Genomic DNA, 22,902 nt, shown 5'->3' on the forward strand with positions numbered 1-22,902 from the left:
TTAAAAGGAGGCAGGCACCAAGAAACTGGGGTCATCTTGATCTGCAATCCATAATCCCATTTTATATGGTGGGTTTGTTAGTGGCCATATGAGTGGAATCATTGGGGATTCTTACAGAACAAAGGTTTTTTTATGATCTTGATATTTGAGGAATAACTTTAAACAAAAGGATAAAACTAACTTAAAGATTTGCAGGTGGTGTCTTGTCTGTGTGAACGTTCGTTTTGTTGGAGGAATAGTTTTTCTCTGGTTTCAAACTTGTATAGATGGTGTTCATATTCTCTAAGCCAGTATAATAAAATATAGGGGAGTTTAAAAAAATTTCAATTTGTCAAGAGGCAAATTGTTGTCTCTTGCTGGGAACTAGAGTCTAAGGTCATAGTATGAGAGAAAAATAGTGTATAGTGAAAATTATCCTTAAAAATCTCTTTATTGTCTCTTTATTGAAGAAAAATCTCTTCATTTTGCACAAACAGAAAGTAGTGCTTCAGGATGGTCAGGACCAGGTTAAAATCAAGTCCTTCCTCTGAGTGGAATTGGGGGGGAACAGGGATAGAAAGCTAGCAATATTTAAAGTTATATCTATACCTCCACCTCACCCAACCCCTGTCTTTCTTTCTGAGAGACTTAACAGTTGTATTCCAGTACGTTAAATATATATTGGAGGCAAATTCTTTGTCTTCATTGCACATCTGGAGTTGATAAGGACCTGCCCCTGGAGAAGTAAATCCCAGAAGGAGACTGAAACGGGGATAGACAAGGTCTTGGTACTGCTGGTGAAAACGTGTCAGCTGCAGACCCACAACTAACAGTGGTCAAGAGGGAGGGCTTGGGTTGGTTTCCAGAGGCCCAGAAGCATTAGAGCATTTAGTCAGAAGTGGCAGTGTTGAACTCTGCTTTTTCAGGATGGTGGACTGTCCGCACTGGTCAGGCAGGTCTGCTCTCATTTGTCCAAGGCGGGCTGTAAACATGTTCGCCCAGCTCTGTTGGATCCTTTGTGCCATTACAGGGTGACTTTCTACCCTAGGGTATTGAGTGATGGCTGACTTCTGAAGGCTGTTTTGATTTCTCTCTAACAACGTACCCAGTTAATTCTGGTTACTTATTTTGGGGGGCAGTTCCTGCCTGGTATCTATTTTGTTAGGCATATTCTAACCAGCTTATATTCCTTGTCCAGGTCTATTCATTCCATGCATCTTGTTACCGAGAGGGTTCTTTGAAATGTCTTTCCTTTTTTACTCAATGTTGGCAGACTTTTTTTTAATCTTTCTTTGTATATATGTGTATATATATTTTAACATGAATTCCATATGAATGTATCTTGCATCTTCTCTATCCCTCTTCCACTGCAGAGGCAGCTGTATTAACTGGAACAGTGCCCTTTTGTAGCTCACTACTGGTGTGTGCATTGCTTAATCCTCTCTTTTTAAACTCTCAGCCTGTAATGAATTAAATAGTTTTTGACTCTCCCTGATAAGGATATTTATGCGTCAGACTGGCAGAATTCCACAAAAGCACATTAGTGTCTCCTTTGAGTTGAAGCATTTATGTAGAGGCATCCTTCTGAATGGAGGGAAATGGAAATGCTGTCGGGCCTCTTGCTGCCGCTGGCCCTCCTCGCCTCCCAGCTTTGTGCCACTCACCTTCGTCAGAGTGCAGGATGCCAGGCAGTGGATACGAGGTCTCAAGCCCACAGGATTATTTCACTTACGCTTCATTCATTCATTGCCCAGATATTTCTTTATCAGCACTATAGAACTTAAATATTTTTTGATGTCATATTAGTTACTGAGGGGGAGGGATGTTCAAAGATGTTTATGGGGTGGGTTGAGTCAAGTTGATACAAATGAAGACAATGCAAGGTAGAATAAAAATGTTAGAGGCACAGAAGCAAAGAACTAGTGAAATTCAGAGCAAGAAAGATGCTTGAGGGTTGGGAAATACATGGCTTGATAGTGTTATAACTGGTACTAATGATAAAGAGCACACACGATTTTGTACCCTTTTCCCTGTGCCAGGCACTGGGTAAGCGTTTTCCTGCGTTATCTAATTCATTCCTCACAAAGCCAAGGTCCTGTGAGGTGAGGGTTTTATTGCCTTTATTTTGCATGTGAGGAAACTGCGCTTGGAAGGAGAGGTCAGGTTGCTTGTGCAAGGTCAAACAGCTGGCAAGTGGAACCCTTGGGAATAGGCTCCAGGCCTGGCTCAAGGGCTGTACGTTAACCACTACATCTTGCTGTTTAAATTCTTTTGATTTTTCAATTCAGTGCTTTATCTAGGTCACCAGTTCTTTCCATTAAAAAGTGTGGTGAAATGAATGTGTTGAGTAATTTGTGTTGTGCTGAATGCTTATTGCTATTTCATGCTCTACACTTAATTGCTTCTATATGCTTATTGCTTAATTACATAAAATGCAGTAGTCCCTTTATCATCTTTCTGCAAAACTGCCCCTTATTTATTATGACTTAAGCAGATTAAAAAAGAAGTGTGTGCTGATTTAATTTTGGTGGCCAGAGTTCTTTTTGGTAATGTTTTCTTTATGAATGCACTGATATCTCATTGGTTAAAGGATGTGTCTGGTCAGAATGCAGCTATTCAGCATGGAAGCATCAAACAGCTGTCACTGTGCAGCATATTTTCCAGGCATCAGGTTGACATCTGGACTCAGTATTTTGGTGCAAGAGAAATGGTTCTTGCTAATAATGTTGTCACAGGATTGTGCATCAAACAGAGCTGGAGGCTGTGTCTCTGCCAGTTGCCTTTTGATCATTATTCACCCTGAGTTAATGCAAAGAAAATGATCAGCTTGGGGGCCACAAGGGTAATATTTGGCCTCCACATGCTGTGGTTTCCCAAAGGACCAAATATAAGTTTATTTTCCCTAGATTGGTGTAAGTGATTTGGATGAGTGATGTTTGGCCAAGCTGTAAGCTAGTTGAGCGCCTTCTATGTTCTTTTCTATGTGGTTGGCACAATATAGTCTTAACTATTTGAGGTCTACTTGCTGGTTGAGTGATTATAATTGATATAAATGATACATAGTGAACATTCGAGGTGGGAATAGCTATGAGGTAGTATTTGCCAATACTTTCCCTTATTGGAAACATACCACATTTCCTTAATTCTTAAAAGATGTATCTCTCCCATCCGCAAATTTTAACATCTGGTTTCAGGACAAAACTTCTAGTCATAACTGACGGCTTTATTTTTAATGGAGTATAAAATGATGTGTCTTAAAATAAGTGGCATCTTAGATTGAATTAATGATGCATAGTAGAGCTATCATATTTATTTGGTTCTAATCCCCACTGTCCTCTCTATTTCTATTGACTTGGTAAATTGCTTAGTATATTGAGAACACCTGAGTTCTTCTGGTTCTGGCCTGGCCATTTGCTTCAAAAGATGTGTTATTCATTGTTCATCATTGGTGGTTTGCTACCCACTGGATAATTTATGTAACACTTCAGAGTTTATGTGACATTTGAGAACTGTAGGTGATCGGAAAGATGGTGTCTTAATTTAAATGCACTGGAAGCATAGTCTTCACAAATATAATCAATGCAGGAGGGACGTGAGAGGAGGGGAGTGGAGCGGAGCATATATTTCAGTGAAAACTCATTTAGATTTAATGCTGTTTACCTTCACCAAGAGAAAGTAAGAGAGGTAGCTGTGTCCTTGAATCTTAGAGACTTAGACCTTGAGGGGACTTTTCTCACTTGTCAGAATTAGATTTAAGTATCTCAGATGCATGATACTTTTCCATGTGTACAAAGGTTTGGTATTTTCCTCACCCATCCTGTAAGAATATTTTCCTGTGCTTGCAGAATCTTTACTGTAGGTAGTGGCCTTTGACCTCAGTTCTAGAGAGGCCTCTCTGTGTATGTCTTTAAAACATGGTGTAATGTTTTTAGGTATTTTCCATTATTGATGGTAATTCTTACATAGGAAAAAATGGACTGTATCAGATCTGGTGTCTGCTTATACCAGATCTAGATCCACTCCTAAAACATTAACCCTATTTTGCTTATCATTAGAAATCATCAAAAAAAATTATCCCCCCAGTTCCTATTCTGTGCTGCCACAATGCTGGCAAATGTTAAAAAGGTATGTATGGGGGCTGTTTTGATACTGCTGTTTACATGCTGCCTAAAAATAAGCAGATTATGAAACATGTAGTTTTCCTCTTTTTAATTACCAAGTAATATACTAAACAGACATCTCTAGGCACTGTCTGGCAAACAAAGCATATGAACCAGAGACATATGCTTTGAAAGCAGAATGAACCCTCTGTCATCTGTCCATCTCTGAGAGGTCATTTGAATATCAGGTGACTTGTATCTTAGTCTTCAGTTTCTTCCTTAGTGAAATGATGGGTTTAATCAGTTTCAGTTAATACATTTTACTATTTAACAGTGAAACTTTTTTCATTTATAAATTAGAGGATAGGAATCAAATTTTTATTATGTTCTGAATTATGCAAAGCTTATATGGTTGGTACACACATTAGACACCTAGCAGAAAAGAATGTTTGAACTGCGGTTAAATCATTTCCTCTTAGCTCTATAAGAATGTATGTGTACACTGTAACAATAGTGTTGTGCATAAGTGTAAATTAAGTGTACCAGTACATACACATTATATTAAAGATCATAAAACGTCTTTATGATGATGATGGCTCGAAAGGACAAGACCCCTTACAAGCAAACTAACATCTGACTTAAATGAAACTTTTTAAAAAAAATTTCCTTCCTGGTTGTTTAGGAAAAAAAAAAGTCTCAGCCCCCCCCAAATTCAAGCAGTATATTTGTTAATGAAAATATTATTAATCAGAGGGAGTTATGGGTCATGGATGTTTGTTGCAAATATAATTTTCAAATTGGAAAAAGAAAAGGAAACCAATTTTTGCATTTTGTTAGCCATTTTGAGGTGTTTTGATTCAATGTGAAATGGCCACAGCTGTTTATTTAGAAGTGAAAATATTACTTGATACATTAACTGAAATCTTACTCTCCTTTGTTATTGTCTCCTTGAAGAGAATTTTACTATGTTAGGTGTTTGTCCCCCTATTGTGGGTTGAGTTGTGAAACCTCCCAAAAGATATGTTAAAGTTGTAACACTAAGAACCTATGACTATGACATTAGATCTGTGAAGACCTTACTTCCAGATAATCAGGAGGAGGTCATACCTGATGAGGCTGGGCCCTAAATCCAATGCCTGGTGTCCTCATGAGAGGATCAGGTGCACACAGATGCAAGAAGGCCCTGTGACAGAGACAGATTGGAGTGATACAGCTGTAAGCTGAGCATTGCCAAGGATTGCTGGCCACCGCCAGAAGCTGGAAAGAGGCTGCCCTAGAGCCTTCAGAGAGAGCATGGCCCTGCCAACACTCTTGAGTTTTGTACTTTGGGCTCTTAACTGGGAGAGAGTAAGTTTGTGTTGCTCGAAGCCATCAGTGTCTGGTAATTTTTTATGGTAGCCCTAGGAAATGCATAGCTGCGGCTCCCCATCTTTTTCCTTAAACATTTTATGTCTTGTGATGAAAAATGGCTTTCCCTTTTTTTGAACAAAAACCACACAATCGGCTTTTAAGTGAACATCATGTATGTCAAGGCATGTTAACTTGGATTTTTGAAAGGTTGCTTTGAATGCTGAGACTGGGCTAATTTCCACACATTGTCGTCCCACCTGTGTACAGGGTTTCCCTTCATGCTTCACCGCTGGGAACACCCTGGGTACCCTAGTGAAATTGCTCTAGTTTCCCTGGTTTACACTCTTCTGAAGGAGCTATCTGTCTCTTTCCCAATAATCTTGTTATTCTATAAGTGTGTAGAATGTCATGTAGAACAGAGATTGGCATCTTATGAGTTGTGTGGTCTGTTTCTTTTGTGTGACCTTTTCACATGATCATGGGCAAACTGTCTCCCAGCTCTTGTTTCTAGAAAATAAGAATGGCCGTTTAGATAAACTCAGTGGGTGTAAATTTTTACAGAAGTAAAAACTCCAAAGACCTTAACAAACTTCATTTATGTAGATCTCTCTAATCATGATGGTGGCCAGTGTATACCTGTTAGTTTATATTCTGATATTTATAACTGTTCATGAAACCACGTTTTGTCTATTTTTAAAAATTAATTTATTTTTGGCTGTGTTGGGTCTTCATTGCTGTGCGTGGGCTTTCTCTAGTTGAGGTGAGCGGGGCTACCCTTTCTTGTGGTGCATGGGCTTCTCATTGTGGTGGCTTCTCTTGTTGAGCACGGGCTCTAGGGCATGCGGGCTTCAGTAGTTGTAGCATGTGGGCTCAGTAGTTGTGGCTCACGGGCTCTAGAGCACAGGCTCAGTAGTTGTGGCTCACGGGCTCTAGAGCACAGGCTCAGTAGTTGTGGCACACGGGCTTAGATGCTCCGCGGCATGTGGGATCTTCCCGGACCAGGGCTCGGACCCGTGTCCCCTGCATTGGCAGGCGGGTTCTTAACCACTGCGCCACCAGGGAAATCCCAACGTTTTGTCTATTTTTACAAACAGCTTTATTGGGACATAACGGATATGCAGGAAAACTGCACATTTTTAAAGTGTGCAATTTGGAAAGCTTTGAGAAATGTATATATATATATATATCCATGAAACCATCACTACAGTCAAGATAGTGAACATACTCATTACCACCCAGAGCTTCCTTGTGCCCCATTCTATCCCTTCCCATGTACCCCCAAGCCATTGATCTACTTTCTCTCATTATAGATTAGTTTCATTTTCTAGAGCTTATATAAATGAAATCATACAGTATCTACTCTTGTTAATCTGGCTTCCTTCACTCAGTCTAATTATCTGAGATTCATTCAGATGAATCTGTATCAATAGTTCATCCTTTCTGTTGCTGAGTAGTATTCCACTGTATGGATATACCATGGTATAGCCATCCATTTACTTCTGGTGGTCATTTGGGCTGTTTCCAGTTGCCTCCAATTTTTGGCTCTTTATATATAAAGCTTTGATGACCATTTGTGTACAAGTCTTTGTGTGGATATATATTTTCTTGTCTCCTGGATAAATACCCCAGACTATAATGGTTGGGTCATTATGGTGATGGTAGGCACTGTTGCTTCTAATGCTTTCCTGTGGTTCTTCCCCTGGCCTCAGGTAGAAGCACACTCCTGGGCTGATCAGTACTGTGCTCAAGAGAGGCCCTGTGCGGATCTCAGAAGTCATCTCTCTGTGCTGCTCTCTCCACCCTGGTCCTTTGTGCCAAGAGCTCTAGCAGGCTTGGTCTCCCCCAAACCCTTGTCCATTCCCACTAGAAACTCTAGGCAGTAAGCAGTTATAGGGCTCATTTGTGTCCTTTCTCTTAGGGATCACGGTTCTCTGTTGCCTGTCACCTGTCTTACTGAAAACCATGTTTCAAAATGTTTGGTTTTTTTGATTTTATGCAGGACGGTGGATTTGGTCCTTGTTTCATCTTTGTTGGAAATGGAAGTTGCACATTTTTCTTGAATTATGGCACTTTTAATTTTAAACACACATATATTCCATTATGCAAATATACTATTTTCTAGTTATGTCCATGTTCTAGATTTCTTTTTTTCTTAATAGCATTAAACATGTACTTTTTTTTTCCTATTTAGGATTATTTATTTTAGAACTATATCCACAAAGTGAGTTAATAGGTTAAAGGTATGTAAGTGAATTTTCAGACTGTACCACATAAATATTTAAACTTCCCTACATATAAGCGAGTTTTTGTTTCGTCAGTATTTTTGTTTTCCCAGATTAACTGGACTTTAGAGTTGTTTTCATCTGCATAAAAGATTACTAGTAAGAATGTGTTTTTCATGTAATTTACATTTGATTTCCCTTCATGTAAACCATTCATCTTCTTTGATTACTTTAAAAGTAGAATGAGTTTATTGGCTCTATAAGTGTATCTTCTTGCATGACTTTCAGATGGTTTTTTTTTACTGTTTGTTTTTCTGTATTTAGATATTTTTCAATACATTTTATTTTGTAAAACTTTTTAATTCTAGAACATTGATCATTTTATTTCATAAATTGTCTTTCCTCGGGTGGGCTTAAGTCGTAAATCTTTCTCCATCCTATGCCCCATTTATTTGTTTAATGCTTAATTAGGAGATACAACGGGAAGTTTATTGGCGCCAATGCCTTGCTGAACTAACCAAAGTGCTTTTTAGAAACCAACTCTAATGACAGAGGAGTGATTGGTGTGCCAACTCATTCCAGCCCAACTCAAACCATACTTTTTTTTTTTTTTTTTGATGTTAAATAACTTTAATGGTCAGTGTGGGAGTCACAAGGGAGGTGCAGTCCCTCCCAGGGCTCTTCAGTGCCATCCTCAAAGCTGGTTAGTGCAGGGAGGTAGGGCAGTGTTGGTTCCCAGTTTTCTCCCAGGAAGGGTTTAGGGGGTCCCAGCCAGCCCTGAGAAAGAGTCCCTCAGCACCATGGCAACCACAGCTTAAAAGGGGCTTCTGCTCCCCCTCCTCAGCCTATCCCCAGTCCAGCAGAGGAAGGGGAGGCCAAGCTGGTCAACCTGCTACAAACAGCGCCGAATCCAGAGTCCAGCTGCACACAGACCACCTCTTCTTCTGGCCAGATCCTGTTGCCAGCACACCATCTCACACTGGTGACTGGAGCCAAGTGTGGGGTAGGCCTTTGCTGCAGAGGCCTCTGGACTGTGGGGACTGCTTCGGGGGGAGAGGGGCAACCGAGCGAGAAGCCCCAGGGGAGTGGTCTGGGGGACAGCATCCAGGGAGACCGTTCGGCGTCTCCTCCAGGGCAGGGAATGGGTCTGGGCTGGGGTTGGGGCCACTGACGCAGGCGAGCAGGGGCCAGGCCAGGCAGGCTGGGGGCGTCTCCAGCCTCGTGCCCTCCAGCTGGGCCAGGCTGTCTGTTACCGCTGTTATGTCATCCAGCGGCTCAATAGCTGTGGCACCAGGAAGGGATTGAGGGGAGGAGGCTAGTCAGAGCTTCAGCCCTGAGCATCACCTGTCACCATCTCATGGTACCAGGAACCCTGACTGGCCAGTATTTGGAGTGGTTTCCGAGGAGCGGGGGTTTCAATTTTCATTATTTCATCACGGCACTGCTTCCACGGGCTCATGTCAAAGAAAAGCTGCCACAGAGCTTCCATCCAGCTCTGCAGGGCTCCCCGACTCTCTGCCTGAAGCGTGTGTCTCACCTCATCCTCCCCATACTGGTTACTGATGCTCAGGGTGAAGGGCCAGCCCACTGCCTGGTCCAGCTCACCTGCCCGGACTGAGTCTCCTTGTTGATCACAACAGTAAACAGCGGCTCCTCCCCAGTGTCTGTGTCTTCAGGTTGACGGTGACAGAAGCTGTTTGTGCCTCTCAAGACTCCATGCGCTCGCACCCAGTCCTGCAGCTCCCCAGCTTGCTGCGCTCTGCGGGTGCCACTTGCAGTAGGCTGAGTCATGCAGAAAGGCTGAGCCACCAGACGGCAGCACACGCTACCATCAAGGGGCAGCCAGGCGGGGTTCTCGCGTGACTGGTGAGGGTGAGGTCATGTGTGTGGAGCCGATCTTGCACTGCTGCCGGGGTGAGAGTGGTATGAGCCAAGAGGTGGTAACGAGGACCACCAACAGCTGGGGTGGGGAGCAAGATGGGACCATTTCCCGAGCCCCTGGCTGTATCCGGCGATGCCCGCACACGCCTCCCCGAGGAGCAGCCCAGGGAGCTGCTGAGCTCGGTGGCAAGCCTCTTGGGGGCTCCAGCCAGGGCCCCCTCCTCTTCCACGCAGGCCCCATATAGCTCCAGCCGCAGTTCAGAGTCTGGCCCTGCCTCGGCAAAGAGCACCTTGTTGTGAAAGGAGATGGCTGTGAGGGTCCTGTCCACCAGGATCATCTCCGTGTCCTGAGTGCATTCCCCGATCTGCAGCAGCAAGAACACAGCCCGACGGTGCAGGTCGCCTTCGTTCTTGAAATCTTCTGTGTCCTTCCACATGAGTGGAATCCAGAGGTCAGAAATGCAGACTTGGCCGCGGCAGGGGGAGCGCTCGGCAGGTGGCCCGCTGTCAGGAGGCCGCTGGCCTGTCTTCCTCAGCACCTGCGCGTTCTCGCGCCGCTGCAGCTCGCCCGTGTAGCCGGGGGTGTGGCTATTGCACACCAGCAGGCTCTGGCTGGGAGCAGGCCACCGGCAGCTGGCGGGCCCCCTCCCTCATCCGGGTCTCATGGTGTAGCGTTCTTTGCGACTGTGTCCTCCGGTGGGTTGCAGAAGAGGCTGAGCCAGCAGCGGCTGCATTTGAACTCCATCCCCAGGGCGGAGCCGCTGGCCGCGGTGACCCGGCTCCGGTGGTTTCCGGAGAACATGATGGTGGTCCCGTGCTTCTGCCTGCCCTCAGCGCTGCCCGGTTCTGCCTTGTCTCCAAGGCTTTTGTCCCTCGGCTCAAACCATACTTTTAGAACTGTTGAAACCCTGGTTTTTCATTCCGCAAGCTGCTGCTTTGAAACAGTCATACAGATGTTCTGGAAGCCTACCGAACTTCAAGAACTTCTTGGTGAGAAAACACTCGTGTTGTTTTTTAGTGCAGAAGATTAATCATACCTGAAGTGAAAATTGGCTTTAATATGGACATTGGTGGGCCCTCCACGAGGTGTGAAAGCTCTGGCTGGAATGGCCCTGAGCGTTGGTTCCATTGTTAGAAGGTGTGTGTACCTTTCCTCAAGTTGCTAGCTGCTGCTACTTAGAACTCTCAAGTGGCTTAGGTTTGAATAGCAGTAACAAATATTTGTTGATGGCTCTCACTGTGCTAAATGCTGCTTCTAAGTCCTTGACAGTTGCTGTAGATCTAATCCTCGTAACAGTATGTGACTGAAGGGATTTATGCTCCCCGGTTATAGATGAGGAAACCGAGGCACAGATAGTTTGATTAAATTTTCCCAGGATAATGCTGCTAAGGAGTGGCAGCTACTAAAGTTTGAAGAGTAAAAATAAATTTATTCTCATGTTATACCCCAGTTTGAGTCTTGACTGCAGTGTAGAATTACAAAAATTAAAGAAGGATCAACAGTTAGAAAACTGTACATTTGTTCAAGGTGAAAAACAGTTAAAAAAAAATCACAGCACAGGACAGTAGGCAGGAAGAGCTCTACTTAGTGTACTGACCTTCAGGTATGAACAAGATGCCACTGATACACTGTGTAAGCCTTGAGTGATGCAATACAAGTGTTACCATACTGGTTCACTTTTCCTTTGAAACTAGAAATATTTTTTTGTAGGAAACCGAACGTTGTTAGGATTATAATCTGTACCTTTTTTATTTTTTAAAGGACTCAACTCTGTTTTGTTTTTATTTATTTTTGGCTGCGTTGGGTCTTTGTTGCTGTGCGTGGGCTTTCTCTAGTCGTGGCGAGCGAGGGCTACTCTTCATTGTGGTGCGCGGGCTTCTCATTGCGGTGGCTTCTCTTGTGGAGCACGGGCTCTAGGCGCATGGTCTTCAGTAGTTGAAGCACGTGGGCTCAGTAGTTGTGGCTCTCGGGCTTAGTTGCTCTGCAGCATGTGGGATCTTCCTGGCCCAGGGATTGAACCCATGTCCCCTGTATTGGCAGGCGGATTCTCAACCACTGCGCCACCAGGGAAGTCCCATTCTGTATCATCTTAATAGAAGTTTACTGGTCTGTGTAACGAACAGGTATTTCTAACTTTGCTTTCTAATCAGCCCATGAATTTATATTGACCATTTTATCTTTTGGTCAAACTGTCGTAAAATCGTCATCTCATTGGCCCCTGTCCCGTTGTTTTAGGGCAAAAGTTAATGGAATCTGAATAATTCATTTATTTGGGTTGATCTTCAGAAGCAAGGGGTAACTTTTGAAATTGCCCAAATAAACGAATCTGCCAGTTTTCCTCATGATTTTTATGTGCCAACTTTGATAATCTGTGGAAACAAACAATTTACATTTCTTGTTTAATGTAAGATTCAGTGGTGGTGGTGGTGGTTTTTAAAAAGACGGGAAATATATGGGGCAGTGATGTTTAAACAGAAGATGTGGAGTGTGTTTGAAGTTTTGTGTCCTGGAGGTCAGACTATGCAGTATGTGGTTTCCTGGGCAAAATAAGAATCTTCCTATAAAATATTCCTATGACCCAGCACATCATTATCCTCCTAGTCTTCAGTTTCTTGGGCATAATGTAGCAAAGGCCTGTAATTATAAGGGTTAAGTAAAATGTGTGAAAGTAGTATTACTTGTATATATGGGTGTAGTGAGGAAATTAAGGGGAGAGACTGTGTCACTGTGCCATTTAGACATCTAAGTGCAGTGGGTAGTCTGAAACAGTAGGTATTTCTTAAAATCAAGGGTTCAAGACGTTTATGGCCAGACCACAGGAAGGAGGATGCTGGGGTGGCAGTCACTTCCACACTGGTGCTTATTCGAACACGGCTCCGTTTTACTCTAGCTCAGAGCAGCAGTGTCTGCTCAGGGGCAGGTGAGTTTTAAGAATGTGCCTGCCCTTTGTCCTTTGGGATTTGAGGCTTCAGGCAAAGCACATTCTTATTCTTTTGTCAACCTTGAATTTGGATACATTTCTTCCGTAGTCTTCCGCATGCTCATCTCCTGATTTTTAGCCGGTAGGCCCCTTCTTATCCTTGTTCAAAAATAGTGAATTTTGTAACTCTTAAGATGTTATATCCAGTGACCCAGCTTGTTAAGAGGAAAGTCCCAGTCATTGCAGCTTTGTTTTAGAATCAAGGCCGTCACTACACCTCCTCGCCACCCTCTCAACACCTGCCAATAACAAGTGGAAACACTTCCCTATAAAGAGGAAGTACGGCCTTCATGTGGCAGAAGGGGGATTGAACTTAGGGAAAAACCATATCGTTAGAATGATACTTTAACATTATATGCAAAATACCATCGTGGAGTTAGTAGAAATAAATGCTGAAGAGCTATAAGGAAGAGCTGTTGAAGTTTGACATATAGGGGAGGGTTTGGCAGAGGAAACCGCTTTGGAATTGATATTCTTTTAGCCTGTAACACAGATTTGGGTGTCTGTACTCTACCTGCTGACTAGGATACTTGGAAGAGCAAGTTTGGGTGTCCATGCTTGGGGACAGTGACAGGAATGGGCAGTAAGAAAAGCATAGCTGCCGTACTGGATGATATTGAGTATTACGTTTCTTGACTCCAAAAAGGCATAACCACGGTATACTCCAGAGTAGAATGTATTTCAGGGTGGTGAAAGGGAAAGCCCAATATATTTGTCAGCTTACAGAAGAAAATTGGTTGACTTTTGAAATTTTTCTGCCATATGATAGACATTTTTGACTATTGCAGAACACATGATGAGCCTTCCTATGTTTCACGAGAGAAGAAAGACACTGTTTTTGTTGTCCACTGTCTGTACCCCAAAGACCTTGCTGAAAAAAGGTATTGATACCTTCCTTTGCTTGTAGCCTTTCTTGCTCAGCCTCGTAGCTCTGTCGGCCTTTCTCAGTAGTTTGCCCTTGATGTTATACTCTGCCCCTTACCCTCCGTGTAGGGTTTCTTGACCCAAACTGGTCATGTTTGTCCACCCTCTTGACAGTCCCTTTTACGTGTGTCTTCAGATCGTTTGCCTTGTTCTTGTTATCTTGTTAAAGTAATTTCTGAATTGAGTGCTATAGCAAGAGGACAGTTTGCAGTCAGAGTGACCTGGGTTTCAAGTCTTTTCCAAGTCTGTGACTTGGTAATGACTAACCTTGGGTGAGTTATTCAGGACCTTTGAGCTCTGGTTTCCTCATCTGTAAAATGATGATACTGTTGAAATCTTAGTCTTTGTGAATATTAAATGGGACTCATATAGTGCCTTATGTATTATATATTCAAATATTATGTAGTTAGTAATCGTTCTTGTCAGTCAAGCTTATTTAGTAGCTCCGGCTCACTTTGGATCCCCAAATAAGGTGCCTCTGACTTCAGTTTGCACATCCATCTAGCTGAGAGCTGCCTGCTTCCCTTAGGTCAGGTAGGTTTTTTTCCTGTTGAAAAGACTTAGATTTATAATCTTGGCTTTCACTTTGAATGGCCTATTCTCAAGTGTCATTTTAAGTTTATTTGTTATGCTAATGCCTTACAAATAATGTGCTTCTTAATTAGCCCATATGTAATAAGGCAGGGTACCCACCTGCGTACTTGCATATTAAATATTCTATGCAAAAAACCCCTAGCTCAGCTTCACACCATGGGGGGGATTGTTGCAGCACATGAAGAAGACTGTTCTCTGACTTGAATGGTAGTGACGCATTATGCTAGCGTACATCATGAAGGCTAGGGCTACATGGTGATTGGAGTCATTTAAAATTGGTTTGGACAGTGTGCTGTTGACCAGAGCACCTTGTGAGTAGTTCTGGGCCTAATTACATCTTTCCTCTACCACTGTAATGGCCTCCTACCTGGTCTCCTCTCCAATTGTACCCCCTCTAATCCAGTTCTATATATGGCTGCTATGTTAATCTTTCTGAAACATACCTCTGATTCTGTCACTCTCCTTATCCTCAACTTTTTAAAAAGCTCCCCATTTCTTGGCGAAAAGGGCCAAACTTCTAAAGCCCCATGATGTGGCCTAAATTTCCAGAGTTCCTTTCTATAATACTTTGAGTGGTTATTAATGGTGGGAAGTTGGAAATGTGTACAGACATTGCCTTGGTGTGCATCACTGGGGGACACTTTTACTGGGTAGGGGGCCAAAAGTGCTAGAGGGGATAGTCCTACCAACAGAAGGTTTTGCCAGAACAGCAGTGAGTTGGACATTAAGGAGTAAAACTAGACCCAATTATAGGGAAACATTTTAGCTTAATATGAAAAAAGAACTTTCTAGAAAGGTGTTCGGTGAGAGAGAGTGGGCTGTCCCAGGAAGTTAATTTCGTTTCATTGAAGGCCTTGACACATGAGCTGAATAACCAGATGGTAGGAATATTGTGGAGGGGATTTGACAGTGCATAGGAGGCTAGAGGTACGCTTTTAAGTTCCCTTCCAACCCACAGGCCCTGTGATTCTATGGCTTATAATTCGTGAAAATGATAAGACCGATTAGGTCCCCATAGAAATAATGCTTCTGCACTTACATTTCTATACATTCCTCATAAGTGAGGTAGGTGGTTCTTAATGAAGCTTGCTTATACCATGTGGCAATGATCCTGCCTTCTTCCCCCTTCATTATACTAATTAATATAATTGAACTATACATCAAGAAAAATGGAAGCTGGTTTATTACTGCCTATGATATTTAATTTCCTTTTTAATTGTAACTCATTCCAGTTATACCAAGTTGCTGGGGCAGAAGGAATAGCAGCATCTGTGGTTCCGTAGGAATTAAGAAAGGAAGAAAACTTTTGTTCTTCTGAAGTTTTCATTTGGAATAGAAATCGGAGTCGAAACCTTGTTTCATGATTTGACTTATAAGTCCTTCTGTTTATCCCAGGAATGACTTTTGGCTAGCCTTAGAGCAAATTAGCCAGATGCTTATATATTAGATAGCGCTTTCCTTTCTCTTACTAATAATTAAAGTAAAAGAAATCATAATGAAATGTCATTCTAATAATTATGAAAATATTAAAAGTATGTTTAGATTTGTAATCTCATAAAATACATGATGATAATTACCTGGATTATTCACAATAACCATTTCATAGAGGGGAAACCCAAGATACTGAAATTAGAGAATTATTTGCAGAGCCAAGTCCAGATTCCCATTTCCGCTTAAGACAAGTTCCCACAAAACTCTTACCAGTTCCTTTCAGGTATCTTTGTGATCAAGCAACGATATCTGTGTCTCCTCAAGGCTGCACATCTTTTGTCAAGGAGGCAGAGAATAGTTTCATGCCCTGCCTGGCAGGATCCTAAGTAACAGTCAATACCTTATTTACCTGTCTGATTTCCTGTTTCTTTTTTTTTTTTTTTTTGCGGTACGCGGGCCTCTCACTGTTGTGGCCTCTCCCCCTGTGGAGCACAGGCTCCGGACGCGCAGGCTCAGCGACCATGGCTCACTGGGCCTAGCCGCTCCGCGGCATGTGAGATCTTCCCGGACTGGGGCACAAACCTGTGTCACCTGCATCGGCACACGGACTCTCAACCACTGCGCCACCAGGGAAGCCCTCCTGTTGTTTCTTGATTGCCTTTCCCAGGCCAGGGAAATTAATTTAAACACACTCACCTCCTTTATGGTTATTGAGAATGATTACCATTGGGGTCTGATTGTTTTCCAGGGGGAAAAGGGAAGTTAATTTAGAAGGATCTTAATCAGAGTAGTAATTTTTGTGACACATGTGTATGAATTTGAAAACCAGTACTAGGACCCTGCATCCTGACGTGGGCCTGCGCTCTTGTGCCTGCATTCTGATATGGTATTGGTCTTCAGGTGAGATATGCAGCTCCTTTGAGGTTAAGCTCTCTGAGCTTTTTAAAGATGGCTTATTTTTGTATTTAAACCTCATTCTGTCATAGGTTACAATCCTTTGGGGCAGATATGGGTTGTTAGTTGGCTGAAAATAGAACTTAATTGGCTACCGTACCAAGTACTGATTTTTAATTTGACAAGAGAGTCATAATTCAGTCAGCCTATTAGGTCCTTAAGGTTGTATGGAAGTTAGAAAATGTAACTAAAACCCCACCTGGACCGCTGCTCCTATGCAAACTAGGTATGATTGTGGGTTGTGCACAGTGGGGCTTCTGACCATTTGTGTAGCTGGAAGGGCAGTGTCTGCCCTACCTCTGAGGAGTGCCAGTGAACATGTTTGCTGAGTTTTTCAACTGCTATATAATATTTACTTGCTGTGGAAATGCGGAGGACTAGAACTGTCTAGCAGATGAGGCATTATCTTCCTCTTTTTGACTTCAGAGTTTGTGCTTTTGCTAAATAGGAAAGAGACCCATTGGGGCAGTATAGTAATGTACATGTAATTACTATACAGTAATTTCCTTCTTTAATTCAACAGAGATATTGTTGAGGTATGGGGACTGGTGGTAAGCCCCTGCTCATAGAAAACTGGGGAGGGCTATCAATTCTGGCTCTCTTTCCTTTAAAGGGCAGTTACCACCTCACCTTCTGAGGCTCACATGAAGCACTTTCCAGTACATATGTAGAGTTACTGTTCCCAGCAGACGTTGAAGCAGATGTGCCTGCTGTTATAGAAGTGAAGTCTGACAGCTGTTACCTAACCTTTTCAATATCCTTATTCTATCTACTTCAACCTTCTTAGATTTTTTGAAGCCTTATTAGGTATGAACAATTTTTGCCCAAAGGAACTGGCTTCTTCTCCCCATTGACTGACATCACTGTCATCAGACAGTGATCAGCAGAATGTTGTGATTCTCCTTTTCCCCTGGTGAATGTTTGTGTTAACAGACTAACAGCAGCTATAAGCACAGTTGTTTGGTGTCATAAGGAGATGAGTTTCCTTCCATTTTTAGCTTTTATATGCTTGTACTTATTAGAGAGGTTGAGTGCTCTTAACATGTTCATAATCAAGGTTACCACCTCTGAAGAGAGTGGTAGTAGGCCAAGCATACTTGTATGTTCCTGGGGACTCTTGTAGTAGCTGAACTTGGACTTCGCCCGAGCCTCTCCTTGCTGTTTTGCTTTATGTGATATTTCATGAGAGTAATTTATCCTCAGTAATGAAGTATTTATTGAGCACCTACTGTGCCCAGATCTTTTTATGCTCTGCCTTGAAGACTTCTTACATTTTCCCTGGTTTGGTTATGACTTTAGTCATGTCATAACATGACTGTAGTTTGGATTTGGATAATTAGTTTTCATGAAGGTGGGCACAAACACCGGTTATTTTATTTTGCCTTTTTGGTTGTATGGAGAGGACACATGTTAAACTGAAACCTTGGGTTCTCAGGTATTTATGGCTAATGAAAGATATGGCTATTTTATACCATATCCAGATGATATTCCTAGGTATAAGGAAAACAAAGTGAACAGAAAGGTACTGACTTGGGTTTCTATGTGTGGGTCATATTGTAATGACCTAGGCACTTTATACATATTAACTGATTTAAGCTTTAGAATACTGTCTCAAAATTCCTCCTCCCCCTGCTGTTGAAGTTTTCAATCTTTGTCTTAACCATTGCACAAGCTTTTGGGCCCCAGTTTCAAGTATCATTCTCTTCAGTCTGTCTTTCCACACTGCTGCTCAGGTGGTCTTTGTAAAATTCCAAACACGTCTGTCCCCTTCCCAGAAAGTTCTCTTGGTTCCTCTATTCTAGAGGTTAACATCTCTGCCTGGCAAGCACCCTGGCTGAACTTTCCCCTACCTCCTTATGCAGCATTTACCTCCTTTTTGAACTCTCCATTCTTTCTTACTGCTTATCTTGTGTGTGTGTATCTCTCTCTGGAACACTAACTCATCCTTCCAGTTTTAAAACTTGAGAAAAGTGCCTCACCTCTTCTGGCATTATTATTCCTTAAAAGAATGAAAAACTAATTCCCAAAACGTAATAGGTGTGTGTGTGTGTGTGTGTGTGTGTGTGTAACACGTATTTTTAAGAATAATAAACAGTCCTTCAATCTGGAATAATTTACAATAAATTTGGTCAAATTCAGACTTATTGCTGTCCCCTTTTTTTCATTTGTTGAAAAGTGGGGAAAACTTCACCACAAGCCCTAGTTTTTACAGACTTGTGTTTTTGAGTCTGTCGTGTATGTAGTGAAATTGACAGAAAGGCTGGAAATGTGAGGATGGGAACGAAGCAGGGAAAATTTTTAAAGGTTCTGTTTCTTGAAATGTAGAATATTGGAAGTGCAGTGTGAGAATGGAAAGAACTGAAGAAATCTGGTAGTCATGCAAGGGGGCTGACTTAAAGGAGGGCATTGTAATTGACCAGTGGAAGGGAGGAAAGGGTTAGTCAGAGGAGAAACTAATTGTAAGATGAACAGCCCTGAGGAAACCAGTGAGACGTGAAGCCCTCCCCAAGATTGTTTAATGACTACTTGAATTTTGTGAGTTGGTTCCTGATTATACAGAGACAGAAATGATATTGATTCATCTTGTGTGTTCTGATGCATGCTCTTCAAAGAGGAAAAAAAGACAATCCTTTATATAAGTTTGTTAGTGGTGAGATGACATTCTTTAAGAAATATCATCCGTGGTGGCCACTGGGGAACTTGAGCCATCGAAGCCTTTTGGCCTGAAAGTAATTTAACAAGTCAGTATCTTTCTGGGTAACTGTAATTGCTAGACGTTCGATAGTCATGAAATTTAGTTAGCATTCTTGCTGTTGAATTGATTTTTAATGTTTATTTGCAAAACCTTAAATGTGTGTCCAAAGCCTTGAATGCATTCCCAAGTTATCCATTGTACACTTCCTAGATATGAAATATCAATTTTACAGGCTAGCAAAATGATATTTAATGGTGGCTGACTGCATAGTGTATAAGAACAATATGTATTAGATACTTAAATTTGTCTGTTATCTGACTCGTGGCACAGATCATTGAATTTAGGTGGTACTGAAATTGCAGAAGTTCTGGCTGCCTTAATAATCCAAGCTATGCAGCATGTTTATTTAGTCCCAGGACCTTCCTCTTGTCTTTCTTCTTTCTAAGCATGTACAGAAGAAAATAAAACAATTTTGGTTTGTACTTTCACATCTACTTGCATTAGGAAAGATGTCTTTAAAAAACGGTAGGGACGTTTTCAGGACGCTTCTTGAAGCCTGGGGCACACCAGTTTTTTGTGATTTGTTGACATCAGTTGTTTTTCCTCCTTCTCTAATGTTTGCCTTCTTTGATTATACTTCAAGACCCAAGGTTTCACCACATTTCAATTTAAAATGTTGAGGCTAAATTTGGTCAAGCTGCAGCTGTAAAGGGTATTCTGTTTCATACACATATCATTTTGTCTTGAATTTCATTTTAAAATGATCACTGTATTTTAGGCATATGCAATGTCGTCTTAACGGCTTCTTGGAAAAAATACATTGTTCAGTTAGATAAGTAAATGAAATTGTCTGGGTTACGGAGCATGACTCACTTAAAATCTCATTTGGAACCATTTCTCTGTCCACCCTTTGTTTAACCATGTATCCTGCTGGTTTTGTAGTTCGGGGACTTGCACAAGAGTTAAAATAAACCATGGAGATCTGGATTTATGGTAACAGCTCCTCCTCAATTCAAGGTCTGTGGATGGATCTCTTTCCTTTCTGCTTTTTCTTTGATCTGTTTTTGGCTTTACTTTCATCCTTTGCTGTAGGTTTCTTAACTGCTTGTTTATTTTTTCTTAGAAAAGTATGAGCATATGCAAACTACGAGGAATTTTGGAATGATTAAATGGATAAATATCATATACATAACCCATATGGGTTGTCTGAATAAGATTCCCCTTTATGATAGGCCAAAATTTGCATATTTGCTTATAGTTTCTCCACCATATCTTTGCGAGGGTGCCTCTGGTATACACAGTAAGCTTCCCTTCCTCGTCATGCGTCCATCTGCTCACTGGAACCCTTTCTACTGAATCCTCTACCCTGCCACTCATAATTCTTAGGTTATAATCTTGGTGTAGAATGGTGAGGGATAATATCTGTTATCATTGAACGCTGTATAAACCTGTTGAAAAATGGGATAAAAAAATTAAAGCCATTAATGTTTTCTTCATCCCTTATATCCTCTCTTTTTGAACAGTTTAGCTTTACTGGTGCTAAATTAAATAACGATAATCTGTTAACTTTACAAAGACGTAGTTTAAAGGCATTGGAAACACAAAGAGAAAAGGTATAGCTCCTCATTATAATTTTTCTGGAATGCTGCAAATAAAATTGACGATTGGTAAATCAATTTATGTTGCAGAAGCACTGGGAGAATAACTGTAAAGAAACAATTTTTTAAGTTCTTAATATAGAGAGGAGAGTCTTTTAAAACCATGAATAATCACTAGTATTCTGTTACATTGGGATTTTTTTTTTCCCCCTGCAGTAAATTTTAAACAGTTCTACTTGGTTTCAGTTTGGATCCATCAACAGAATAGTCAACTAAATGCCGACAGGACAAAGTGTTAATTTACCAAGTATGAACACGTCACCACTTGGGGATTAATTCTGGTTTCTTTGGAAATAGTCTCAGGCCAAAACTTTATCACGAAAGTCTGTAATCTAAATATTTCCTGTGGATTAGGCTAGATTATCTGTCCCATGTGTTCAGAATTCATGTGGATGAGGTCCTATTTAAATTCTGATCTTGCAGGTTGAATGGAAGTTCTAGAAAAGACTGGAGAGATCTGAGGGGCCAGTGGACTTAGGGTTGTAGGGTGTGGCGATGATGATGAATCAATACCTTTGTCTTAACTACAGCTGCTAACCCCCCTCCCCCGCCCCCCCCCCCCCCCCCCCCCCCCCCCCGCCCCCGGCAGGTGAGCCACAGGTTTGAGTCATCCTCTCCTCAGAGTCTGGTTCTATCTGGCATTTCACAGTAATAGCAAACATAATTGCCTTTTGATTTTTAAGGCTGTATGGCTTTCTTGATAATAATGGGAAATTGGTTATTCATTTGAGTGCTGTTGATTAGTGTTGATGTTTTCATGTCTCACAAGTATTTCTGTTATCTGTCTGCAGATCCCAGGGGCATCTCTACTCTGAAATTTGGGGCTTCATTTATTTTCCTTCTCTCTGTTCTTTCCTGCTTCCTAGCTCCCAATTTGGATTAAAACTTAAACAGCTTAGGCCTAGAAGAAATAAGACATTTACACAATTGCAGATTTATTACTTTTGAATTTTTAAAAATGAACTTTAAAAGGTTTCTTTTACATTTTTAAGGTTTCCAAGTACTGCCCATATCTTTGGAGACTGACAGTGACCTTGAGGGAGGGGAGGGCAAAAGAGACTCATCAACACATTTTCTAAAGAGATCATCTTCTATTTCCTTTCTGTGACCTGATTTGGTGAAGATATTTCCACCTCAAAGGAGGATCTTAAGAATACCATATATTTTCATTTTTAGGTGAATGGATGCAGCTTTGATGTTCTCATGCCTTACTTGAATGTGAATGTTAAAACATGGCAAAATTTCAAGGAATCATAGGGAACTGATCTATTTTATGTAACATTTACAGACTGATGGGCATTTAGAGATAGAAGGAACATTTAGCATTTATCCCCAGCCACTTTTTCCCCCCTTTTCTAACAGGAGGAAAATGAAGCCCAGAGAGATTAAGTAATTTCATTCAACAAACATTAATTGAATGTGTACCATATGTCAGACCCAGTCGTAGGAGCTGGGGGCTACAGAGATGAATAAGTTTAATTTCCTGTTGGAGATAAATACGTAGTTCTCAGATCATACAGTTTGTAATTAGAAGGATAGGAAGTAGAATATTTATGAATCATTCATAATCAGATCTTTATATGATGAAAATTATGTCAACCCTCTGTCCTTCCCCTCACCTTTAATTTATTAAATCATCCAATAAAGATGATTTTCACTTATTTACTTACTTTGTGGGACTAAATCTGGTGTTCTCCCTTGGCTTCCTTCTTTTGGCGGCCTAGCCACCCCCATTTTATCAACTGTTCAGCCTCTGCTAAAACTGACTGAAATTGCCCTTGCTGAAGTTACTGCCATCTTGAGTGGGCACGTTTCTGTCCTTATTGTGACCGCCTTGAATGTGCTGACTCTGTCTTCTCAAACTCCGTTCTCCCTTGGTTCCTTGGTGGCCTGATTCTCCTACCTCTTTTCCTTTTTCGTTTTCCCTTTGTGTTTCCACTGCCACTTCTTACTTGCCCAAATGGGCCACACTTTCGCACATCTCTGTAGCAGTTGGTCATCCTTCAAGACTCAGCTCACATCTCATCTCCTCATGAAGCATAGCTGACCTTTTGAAGAATTGAGGCACTTCAGTTTCTCCGTTCTTAACAGCACCTTGTATTTCTTTACCAATCCTGTAATTTTGTGGTTTGT

The 22,902-nt window shown here is 41.6% G+C and overlaps 1 protein-coding gene and 1 pseudogene across 1 annotated transcript in view; one reads left to right on the top strand and one right to left on the bottom strand.

Annotated features, from left to right (window-relative positions):
* The window catches only part of SND1 (staphylococcal nuclease and tudor domain containing 1), a 439,500-nt gene that overhangs the window by 118,585 nt on the left and 298,013 nt on the right, over positions 1-22,902 (top strand). The window lies entirely within an intron of this gene.
* On the bottom strand, positions 8,626-10,334 carry LOC103086115 (rhotekin-like; annotated as a pseudogene).

The sequence above is a fragment of the Lipotes vexillifer genome, unplaced genomic scaffold (genome assembly GCF_000442215.2).
Source record: "Lipotes vexillifer unplaced genomic scaffold, Lipotes_vexillifer_v1.1 scaffold156, whole genome shotgun sequence".
Taxonomy (NCBI): Eukaryota; Metazoa; Chordata; class Mammalia; order Artiodactyla; family Lipotidae; genus Lipotes; species Lipotes vexillifer.